Consider the following 11,531-nt stretch of genomic DNA (forward strand, 5'->3'; position numbering starts at 1 on the left):
AGAACTTTTATAATTTTGTAAACATTTTTTCTACATACAATTTAATGATTCTAAGTATTCATATTGTTCTTTATATGATTGTCCAAAAGAAAGTGTCATGCTTATATTGAATATAGCATTGTTAGCTTTGTATAGCTAAAATCCTTTTGGTAAAACCATCATCTTGACTTGAATGAATAAATCTTCAAAACGAAAAAAAGACAATTGCAAATAATACCTATCTTTGCAGAGTGGTAGGTGTTTAAAGGCTTCAGAATATCTTGAGAGAATTTGTTATGATTGAAGATATAGTCTACAGGAATTTTTTTTAAAAAGAAAAATTTTTCTCCGAAATGAAAAGTTGATTATAAGAAAAAATAAAAGCACAAGAAGGCTGAATTAGTGGTGATTGTTAAATTTGAAGGAATTCTTGAACCTTTGATTCATTCCTTTCTAAAAGCTTTTTCAGATGTCAGCTTCCTAAGGTTTTTATGTTCTCTGCTGCATTTGGCAAACCCGGTTAAATGTCGATGATAAACACTGTTAGGAAGAACATTGTGCTTTGGTGAGTCACTATACTTAACCTTCAATAGCTAAGAAGCCAAATGTCTGCAACCTGAGCTGGGTAGACCCTTCCTTTCTTTCCTCTTCCTAATAGTTACCCAGATTTATGCTCATTTAACACCTCCTTAGGACCTAGAGCAAACGTGGGCAGAATACATGAAAGAATATAAACCTCAAATCCATCAATTTTGTTACAGGCAACTCTAAATGAAGCAGATTTTCTGTATGACATGGGCAATACTGATTAGTAGCTCCTACCACCCTGAAGGAACATTGCCGGGTGCTGGGGAGACAAAGGAGCTTAGGAGACTGTCAACCATCCCAGGATGCTGGGCCAGAAAGGCATTGTGTCAGCAGCTAACATTGAAACAGGAGCAATACTCAGATAGACTTCACATTTTGTTGTAATTGTTTAGTCGCTCAGTCGTGTTCAACTCTTTGCAACCCCATGGACTATAAGCCACCAGGCTCTTCTGTCCATGGGATTCTCCTGGCACGAATACTGGAGTGGGTTGCCATTTCCTTCTCCAGGGGATCTTCCCAACCCAGGATGAAATTCTCGTCTCCTGCACTGGCAGGTGAATTCTTTACCACTGAGTCGGCTGGAAAGCCCACTTCACATTTAGGTAGAGTTTTGCAAATTTCAAAAGGTCTTCACATAAATGTGGTCATTTAGATCCCCTAATGCACTAAAGAAATAATCATCCATATTCTAGAAATGGAGCAGCACAGACCCTCAGAGAGGTTAAATGCTTTGCCCAGTATCAAAAAGCCTGTAGGCAGCAGGATTAAATATCAAAACCGATGTTCTGACTGCAACCCTTGTAAACTCCCCAGCTGCCCTCTTATAACAAAATTTTATTGAGTCCTACTGGATGCCAAATCCTCCTCTAGATAAAAGAGGATAACTGAGCTCCTTCAAGGAGCTCAAGATTTATCAAAAGGAACAGACAGAAACTGAAGCTGTAATACTAAGTGATGGAAGCCATATCTGAGATTCATAGTAGCGAAGTACTTTAGATTTCAAGTGTGGCCAAACTGTCTTATAAGGAAACAGCCACTAATGTAATGATAAGGAAGGACTTTAGACTTAACACATCTCTTCTCTCTTCTCTCTTGCCCTAAATTTCATGGTGGTGGTTTAGTTGCTAAGTTGTATCCAACTCTTGCAACCCCATGAATGGTAGCCTGCCAGGCTCCTCTGTCCACAGGATTCTCCAGACAAGAATACTGCAGTGGGTTGCCATTTCCTTCTCCAGGGGATCTTCCCAACCCAGGAATTGAACCTGGGTCTCCTGCATTGCAGACAGATTCCATAAATCCAAACTAATTCTTTTGGCAATACTACGTGGTGGGTTAAGAACTTAGACTTTGGATTTAAAACCTGGTTCTGCCACTTACTGGCTCTTGAGCAAGTTAACCCTGAGCAAGTGGCCAACCATTCTAAGCCTCACTTCCCAACTCAGTCCAGTGGGAATGACTGCAATAGTATCTGCCATCCAAGTGGCTATGAGGGCTAAAAGAGACAACGCAGTAGACGTTCTTAATACCTTGCCAGGTGTCCACCAGGGCTTTAATAAATACTAGGAGGAGGAGGCGGAGAAGGCAATGGCACCCCACTCCAGTACTCTTGCCTGGAAAATCCCATGGATGGAGGAGCCTGGTAGGCTGCAGTCCATGGGGTCGTGAAGATCGGAGACGACTGAGCGACTTCCCTTTCACTTTTCACTTTCATGCATTGGAGAAGGAAATGGCAACCCACTCCAGTGTTCTTGGCTGGAGAATCCCAGGGACGGGGGAGCCTGGTGGGCTGCCGTCTATGGGGTCGCACAGAGTCAGACACGACTGAAGCAACGCAGCAGCAGCAGCAGCAGCAGGAGGAGGAGGAGGATGACAATGATGACTGGGTACCTTGATTATGAGAGGGGGAAAGGAAAATGTCATCACAATAGGCAAAGAGATCTCAAGGAGGACACAAGGAGCACTAGCCAGAAAGGAAATATAATTTGGATTAGTTGCAAGAACAATGGGCCACTGAGATCTAGAGTGTTGGATCTGAGTGAGAAATGTTTGCGTTTCAATCAGAGGCAGATCTACCAGGAAGCTAAGCTTTAAGACCCTTCTTTTGCAAAGGCCCCTTCCAAGGCCCTGACAAGCTGTTTGTGTGGTCATGTCTGTTTGTAAGCTGTGCAAATCTTAAGCTTTTTCAGTCTTGGTATGTCCCAGGGGGTGCTGGCTGCAGCATCTTTTCCTATCCTATGGCATCTCTTCATCTGAGCTGGAAGCTACTGCCAATCAAGCAGGGCAAGCATCTCTGAAATCTGTTTGCCATTCTTGTGATTGCTTTTGTCCAGATTTAGATTTGATGTAGAGACTGGGGACCGTCAGCAGAAATGGGTGAGTGGTTCAGAGAAAAGAGAACTGTGGCAGGACACATGGGGCATGAAAAAGACTATCTCCTCGGGCTTCACTGGTGGTCCACTGGTTAGGAGTCTGCCTTGCAATGTAGGGAACACCAGTTCGATCCCTGGTCCAGGAAGACCCCACATGCCGTGGAGCAAGTTAGCCCATGCGCCACAGCGACTGGAGCCCACGTACTCCAGAGCTCACGCTCCACAACCAGAGAAGCCACTTCAGTGAGAAGCCCGTGTGCCACAGCTAGAGAGACGCTCCCACTCGACACAGCTGGAGAGAAGCTCCCACTCGACACAACTGGAGAGAAGCTCCCACTCGACACAGCTAGAGAGAAGCTCCCACTCGTCACAACTAGAGAAAGCCCATACAGCCATGAACACTCAGCACAGCCGCAAATATATATTAAGTAATTATTTATTTTTTCAAAAAAGAGACTATTTGCTTGACCAAACTTTGGTCAGATTCCTCAGAACTTTCTTCTCAACTAGGAGCCAACCACTAAAATTCTGTGTCCATCTTTTCATCACCCAGTTTTAGCAAAAATGCTGCCATGTCAGTTGACCAAGAACCTCACCCTCCATATCTGAACAAATTCTTCATCCCCAGGGCCCTGCCTTCAGCAAAAATATTATCAAGTTGGTTTAGCCAGAATGCCTCTGTACCCCTGATGTTTCCTCTTGGTGATTTTCCATCTACACCTTGATCCTTGGCTATTGAGCCCCACTTGCCCATGGTATACTCAGAATTGAGCTCAGTTCTATAGACTGAGCACCGTTTATACTTAATTGCCATTCAGAACAATAATTCCTTATGTTATTATTAAATGTGTATCCATTAAAAAAAAGAAAAAGAAATAAATATTTATTAAAAAATAATAAATGTGTATCCAATTAACTTTGATGACAACCCTTCTCCTAGCCTCGCTCTCTTTCCTTTTGGTAATTCAGTTGTGACGTTAAAAACTCGAGAGGATGTTGCTTCCAGGCTACAGTAAGGAAGCTGTGCTGCTACTGTGTCATAGTTCCCACGCAGGGCTGGAAGTGACTCATTTTCTTGTTAACCTGTGCTATATATACTCCAGAAAAATGAGTTGGCATTTCTAAGAATACCTGAGAGAAAAGAACAGACATTTTTCTTTCTCTTCCTGTCATCTGAAACTCTTAAATCATAGACTGTGTAGTATGGGGGTTGGGGGAGCTGAAATACACACTTCTCCCCAGAAGGAGGGGCCACAACAGGCTTCCCACCCCCCCCCCCCCACCGCCACCATCGACAGCCCAGTATCAAATAGTCTCTCTAACTCTGAAGAAATTTTCTTTACAAAAATACAACAGTGGTTGTTGACATCCTTCATCGTGCAAACCAACAAAGAACTATTAAATACCTGAAACAAACAGAGCCTGTTTCTTCTTTTTCTCAAAGCTTGTTTCTGATCCTTTGATGGAGAACTTGGGCTAGATAAAAAAGAAGCACAGAACGGCAAGTCATCATCCCACAGATATTTCATCCTCTCACCTCACAGCTTTAGATACACCTGGGAAAGACAGAGATGAATAGTTGAAAGAGTGACTATGTACTTGAAGTCATTCATACCAGTAATCCAAGATGAATAAAAAGAGTAAAACCACGAATAAAACCCATGTTAAAATGCAATTTACGTCTGAAAGTAGTTCTCTGTGTGGAAACTGGAATTATGGAAGAATCAGTGGTAAGCCCTTTCGGGGGTGAGGTTGGTTGATTTACGCCTCACAGCAACCCACTCCAGTATTCTTGCCTGGACACTTCCGTGGACAGAGGAGCCTGGCGGGCAATGGTCCAGAGGGTCGCCAAGAGTTGAGCATGACTGAGGAGACTTAGCATGCACACACAGTTGTGTTACTAGAGTGAGACTGGACTTACGATAGCGTTTCAACTTCTCAGGACACTGCTTCCTAGAAAAGAGGCAATGAACAGGAAGGAGGAGGAAATGCTGGAACAACAATGGCTAAATTAAAATGAGTTTGGCCTTTTACATGGTAAATTCCAGTGAGATCCATGCCTCGGGGAGGGCGATGGACCCAGTTTTCCTCGGTCCCATGGTGTTGCTGCACCACACTCTTCTATTTTGGAACATTTTAAAATTCAATGTAAAAATTTCTGTCTTGAATAAAGATGATCCAAGGGGCCTACGAAAGATGCTGGCAGAGGGTCTCCGTTCCAGTGTGATTGATTATCTCAGGAACCTACACTGACTGGGTTGCCCAAGGCCCTTCACCTTGGGGAAGGTCCTGACCTTATTTGGAAAACCCATCTCATTCTCTGAAAGTGTCAGGTAAGTGAACTTTTCAGTAGAGATGCCTGTTAATTTTGTATTTGTGCAAATTCCTTGATCTCTGGGAATGCTATTTGAGCAATGCATGATATACTTACTAGTCACCAGCTGCTGATGGGGCTAAAAGAGGTTTTGCTCCAGAGGCGCAATAATTAAACTCTAAATAAAACAAAACAAGAGACTTGAAAGCCATGTTTCCAGGCTAAACTAGGAAACAGGCCACATTCATTATTAGTGCTAGTCCTTATGGATAGACCTTTATCCTGCACCACGGCTATCTCTTTAATCACTAAACTGAAGCCTTTCAAAATAGCACCTAGGGACTTTCTTGGTGGTCCAGTAGTTAAGATTCCACACTTCCAGTGCAGGGGGCACAGGTTCAATCCCTAGTTGGGGAACTAAGAGCCCACATGGTGAGTCAATTATTTCCTCTAAGTCACAAGCACCTTAAATAAGTCACCGTCTTTGGCTCTACCCTGTTGACCATAGTCTATTTCACCAAGATGGCACCTCACTTCAGTCTCTGAACTTACATTTGTATGTGATAAACACCATCAATAAACCCTGTGTCTAGATGTCCTTACCTTTCATTCTCAGATCTGTGCTCCTTGAAGTTTTGGGTTTTTTTTAAAACAATGTGAACAATTCCTTGAGTACCAATTGTGTGTGTGCTAAGTTGCTTCAGTCATGTTTGACTTTTTGCCACCCTATGGACTGTAGCCTGCCAGGGTCTTCTGCCCACAGGATTCTCCAGGTAAGAATACTTGGGTGAATTGCCATGGCCTTCCTCCAGGGGATCTTCCTGACCTAGGGGTCGAACCTGCGTTGCAGGCAGATAATTTACCCATTGAGCCACCTGGGAAGCCCAGAGTACCAGTTAAGCATATTTAATTCACATTCACTACAGTAATACCTGCAACGTCACCGCACCTTAACAACCAAACAGGTTGTTATGACTGAATTCTAAATGCAATCAATAAGCAAATGGTTATCACACTGACTTCATTTCTGAGGATCTGATGTACAGCATAGTGACTACAGTTAATAACACCCTATTGCATACTTAAAATTTTCTAAGAGAATAGATCTTCAGTGTTCCCGCCACACTAACAAAAAATGGTGACTATATGAAATGATGAATATCTTCATCAACCTGACTGTGGTAATCATTTCAAAAGATATACATACATCAAAACATCACATTGCACACCTAAAATATATACAGTTTTTATTTGCCAATTTTACTCAACAAAGCCAGGGGGGAAAACAAAGTTATTTTCTGTTTTCTAGATTCTAATTATAATTATCTTTAGAGCTGCATAAAAATCATAACTTTCCAACATAATATATTTTTCAGTGATGGTATACTCCATATCTATTTCCAAACACTAATCTATGGAAAAATATTGCTTATTATTCTCATATAATTTTGCAGCCACCACTCTCATGACAGATACCTATCTTATTTATCTTTCTTTTTTTCCCCAATAATAAGCCATTATGGAAATTTTGAATACATGTCTGAAACCTGTTATAAAGCTTTCCTGATTTTTTCCCCTAGTCCTTGGTTTTTTATATGAATTTAAGCGCTATCAATTTGATGTTAGCACTGGTATGTCTATAGTGTGAAAAAGAAATATAAAAGACTGACTTCATAGAATAGATTCTAAACAACTCTTCAAGTTCACTGTTCTACTCCCCTTAACATCTTATTTTGCCTTTCTTTCAATTTGGAGATAAGTACAACACAGCAGGTAGAAAACAAAAGGAAAACTCAGGAATTCAGGGTTGAAAATGAGATAAAACTTATGTTTTTCTGTGGCCTAAAACAAAGTCTTCACCTTTCTCCCACTCTTAAATTGGAGCCCCTTATGAAGATTTACTTAACATTTGTAAAATCTAGAAGAGGAAAAAGAGTCATAGTATCGAATGAAAGTCAAGAGAAGTGTTTCATGTTGAAGAACAATCACAGTGTGTAGTTATGTCTACTAGAAAAAAAGCATGAAGGATTCCCAGGAGGCTAATCCTATAAGTTAGTCACCATTAATTCCAGTAGAAGCCATCCTCACAGCTGCCCTATTCCTCAGCCGAAAATCCCTAAGGGTTCCAGCCACACCGTTGCTGTGGTGACTGCTGTGACCACGTGCTAGTTTCAACTGAAAAACAAATTCAGGTTGCCAGCCTGTGCCACCAGATGATTTTGGCTCAGAACATTAAGGTTCTGACATTGCCTTCTCAAAGCATATTATCAATCCAACATGTGGCAGTAAAAGAAAGCTGAGACGGAGCTCTTGTCTAGGCTGGGAGCCAGTCAGGGTCTCGGGGGATGACGATGTCTTTGATCATCTCATTTAGAGTTTAGTCCTCAACTTTATGACTAAAGGGTCTGCTCTATTGGTATGCTTAGAGACTGCTAGGCTTTAGGGCTCCAGTTAACATTAATAACATTCACAAAAGAATAATATATAAACTGGCACATCTATTATTTTTCATTGAGAAATGTAACCATCAGGAACACTGGAATTCCCATTCCCACCGGTCTCTGTGTGGTACCTAGAGAGTCAGATTCAAGTGGGAAGATTACTGTTATCCAGGAACCAAAGACAAAGGAATAAGAGAGATGATTTTGGTGGCTGTTATTATCAAACTCAACAGCTTCCCTTCAAATATTTTCTGAGTTCTTTGCAATGTATTTCCTCGTGTAAACCATCTTCCTTTACACAGTGCAAACAGGCTAATATGGGTTTATAGTTTAAACTAATCTGATGAGTTTATAGTTTGATTGCCTTAATTTAGCATAGTACATCCCCAAATTTTCAGGTTCACAGTTACAAGTCATTACTCAGGATGCGTCAGTTCTAAAGATGGCGGATGTGAGGGTGACTTTTCCTAATCTAGTCTTACATACAGTTTTGGGGATGCTTACACCAAACACCAGAAACAGGCTAGTGTTTCCAATTGTAGAAGAAGCAGGAAGACAGTGTAGAATAAAGACTTGATAACAGCTGAATATTTGATTTCTGGCAAGAGATTTGATTTTTTTACATTCCCGTATCAGATAGTCACCATTTGTTGTAGGGTCTCAGAAATGTAAACCCTTAAGAATCATGAGATACACACAGAATAAAACTCAACCACCACCACCACAACAAAAACAAACAACCCAGCTGAAAAATGAGCAGAAGCCCTAAATAGACATTTCTCTAAAGAAGACATACAGATGAGCAAAAGCACTTGAAAAGATGCTCAACATCATTAATCATTAGATAAATGCAAATCAAAACCACCTCACACCAGTCCAAATGGCAATCATTAAGTCTACAAATAAATGCTGGAGAGGGTGTGGAGAAAAGGGAACGCTTCTACACTGTTGCTGAGAATACAAGTTGGTGCAGCTACTATGGAAAACAGAATGGAGGTTCCTCCAAACACTAAAAATAGAATTACTATATGATCCAGCAATCTCACTTCTGGGCATATATCCAGATGAAACTTTAATTCAAAATGATGCATGCACCCCTATGTTCATAAGCGCTGTGCACAATAGCCAAGACATGGAAACAGCCTAAATGTCCATCAACAGATGAATGGATAAAAAGGGTGTGGTACACATACACAACAGAATACTTCTCAACCATAAAAAAAAGAATGAAATAATGCCATTTTCAGCAACACAGAGAGACTTACAGATTATCATACTAAATGAAGTAAGCCAAAAAGTGAAAGACAAATACCATAGATATCACTTATGCATGGAATCTAAAACACGGTACAAACAAACATATTTATGAAACAGACTCACATAGAAAACAGCCTATGGTTGCCAAGGGGAAAGGGGGCTGGGGAAGGATGGATTGGGGTTTGGGATAAGCAGATGCAAACTATTATATATAGAATGATAAGCAACAAGGTCCAACTGTACAGCATAGGAAACTATATTCAGTGTCCTGAAATAAACCATAATGGAAGAGAGTATAAAAGAGAATGTAATATACATGCATAACTGAATTATTTTGCTGTACAGCAGAAATTAACACACTGTAAATCAACTATACACTTCAGTTAAAAAAAAAAAAAAGAATCATGAGCGATATTCCATGGCTGCTGGGACATCCCTCAAAGTAGGATAGGCTTTGGAATCATTTTCATTTAAAAATTATAAATAAAAATCATTTAATTTAAAAATTATAATGGGGCATCCACTGCCGTGTCCCTGGCCAGGCCAAGAGGCAAAGGGGAGGGTGTCATACAGCAAACCATCCAGAAGGTGCTGGAGAAGAACCACCACCTGACCCAGTGCACCCTGGACGACCTCAGCAAGGGCAAGGCAGCCGAGCGTGCCCAGTGCCAGGAGAGCCTGCACAGGAACCCAGTCTACCTGGCCACAATATGGGACTTCAATCAGAACATGCAGTCCCCGCTCCTGCCCAGCCAACCCAGAGCACGATGCTGGGCCCCCGAGGTCTGTCCCCGAGTGGCTCTGCCCAGGAACTGCACTCCCCAGGGCAGCCTCACTGATCCCGTGGGCATGGCCCAGATCCGCAGCCATCCGAGCCACGTGTCCACGCAGTAGGCTGAACAGAGCACGCTGCCTGCCACCTCCCCCGTGAGCTTATCCAGCAGCAGCCATGGCTCAGGGCCTGGCCACAGCCTCTTGGGACCCGCCTCGCAGAGCGTGTCCTTGCTAAGGGCCAAGGCGCCGTCAGCAACTAGGTGTCTCAGGCCAACATCAAGGTGCAGTCAAACTCCAGCGGGCCTCATCCTGCTGGACTAGGCCAGGGAGGGAGCCAGCACCCCCAGGAGCCAGTCCATGGCCTTGGATGGTGGGAGCCAGGCAGGGAGCAGCGGTCCACAGGGCCCCACAGGGCGCCCCAGCGGGGCTCCTCCCAGGATACCTGCGCAAGGAGAACTGCAGCAGCCAGCAGTTTTCAACTGTAAAAATGCATTTTAAAAAAATGTACCATTTTAATCATTTTTAAGTGCGCAGCTCAGTATCATCAAGTACTTTCACATTGCTCTGCAGCCAGCCGCCACAAACCAACAACTCCAGAACCTTCTCATCTTCCCGAACTGAAACAGGAAACACTAACTCCCCATCCCTGACCCCTGGCCACAAAGATCCCCTGGAGAAGGAAATGACAACCCACTCCACTATTCTTGCCTGGAGAATTCCATGAACAGAGGAGGCTGGCAGGCTATAGTCCATTGGTCGCAGAGTCAGACACGACTGAGGGACTCACACTTCGGGCTGAGTGATATTCCACCATATGTTTAGATTACATTTCGCTGGTCCATGTATCTGTCCACTGACACTTGGACTGCTTCCACTTTTGGGCTATCATGAATAGCTGTGTGTGAATGTGAGTTTACAAGTATCTCTTTGAGACTCTGCTTCCCATTCTTTGGGGTACAGGCAGACCTCTGAGATACTGTGGGTTCGGTTCTGACCACTTCAGTAAAGCAAATATTGCAATTTAAAAATTAAAGCTATAATGGAACAAATGAGCCAATAACACTGAAAGACTTGGGATACCCCAGCCAGCTGATATCTGATCAAAGGACCTGTTGTGAGATGCTGCAGCTCTCTCTCCACCACCCTAATCTCAGCACCTGTGGCAGCTTTCCCCCTGCATGAGCAACAGGCACAACGGCAAGAGAAGGAGCTTTCAAATTTCTTAAGGTAGGAAGATCGACTGCTTTGTAAGATGTGAGCTCTAAACAAAACCTTGGTGCAAGACCAGTGATACCACTACACCGTCTGTACACCACCACTGGAAATGCTCCTGACCACAGAAAATGAATGGCTCGTGTGCTCAGAATCCATGCTTCAATTACTGCAGCCGCATAATCATCATCTAAGTTGGACATCGGCACATTGGTGAAAAGCCCCTCTGGGGGCAGTGGAGGCCCCATTAACTTTGACCCCAAAGTCCCTGTGATATATGTTAAACTCTCACCACACTCTCATCTCAGGTAATTGGCAATGCCAGTGTGACTCCATTACTCCCATCTGAGTTGCGGCAGTTAAGCCCTGTGTTAACAAGGCCTGTTTTAGCAATACCCCATACAACATCAGACTCCTCTCCTGTAAGACTCTCACAATTGTGTTTCTTGAGCAGTGACCCTGAATGATCCCATATTTTAAAAGGAAAAAAAAAAGCCTCAGATCCAGAGACTAAAATAATAAAAATAATAGAACCTCTCTCTGAATCATCTCAAACATGCACAAAGCAGCTTTAACAGTAAACATCATAAGGGCAGA

The 11,531-nt window shown here is 42.8% G+C and overlaps 1 pseudogene; it reads left to right on the forward strand.

Moving 5' to 3' along the window:
- LOC128057879 (calcium-responsive transactivator-like) overlaps positions 1 to 10,220 on the forward strand; it is a 44,675-nt pseudogene extending 34,455 nt beyond the window's left edge.
- The last annotated feature ends 1,311 nt before the right edge of the window (positions 10,221 to 11,531 follow it).

Source organism: Budorcas taxicolor, chromosome 12, assembly GCF_023091745.1.
Source record: "Budorcas taxicolor isolate Tak-1 chromosome 12, Takin1.1, whole genome shotgun sequence".
In the NCBI taxonomy this organism is placed as follows: Eukaryota; Metazoa; Chordata; class Mammalia; order Artiodactyla; family Bovidae; genus Budorcas; species Budorcas taxicolor.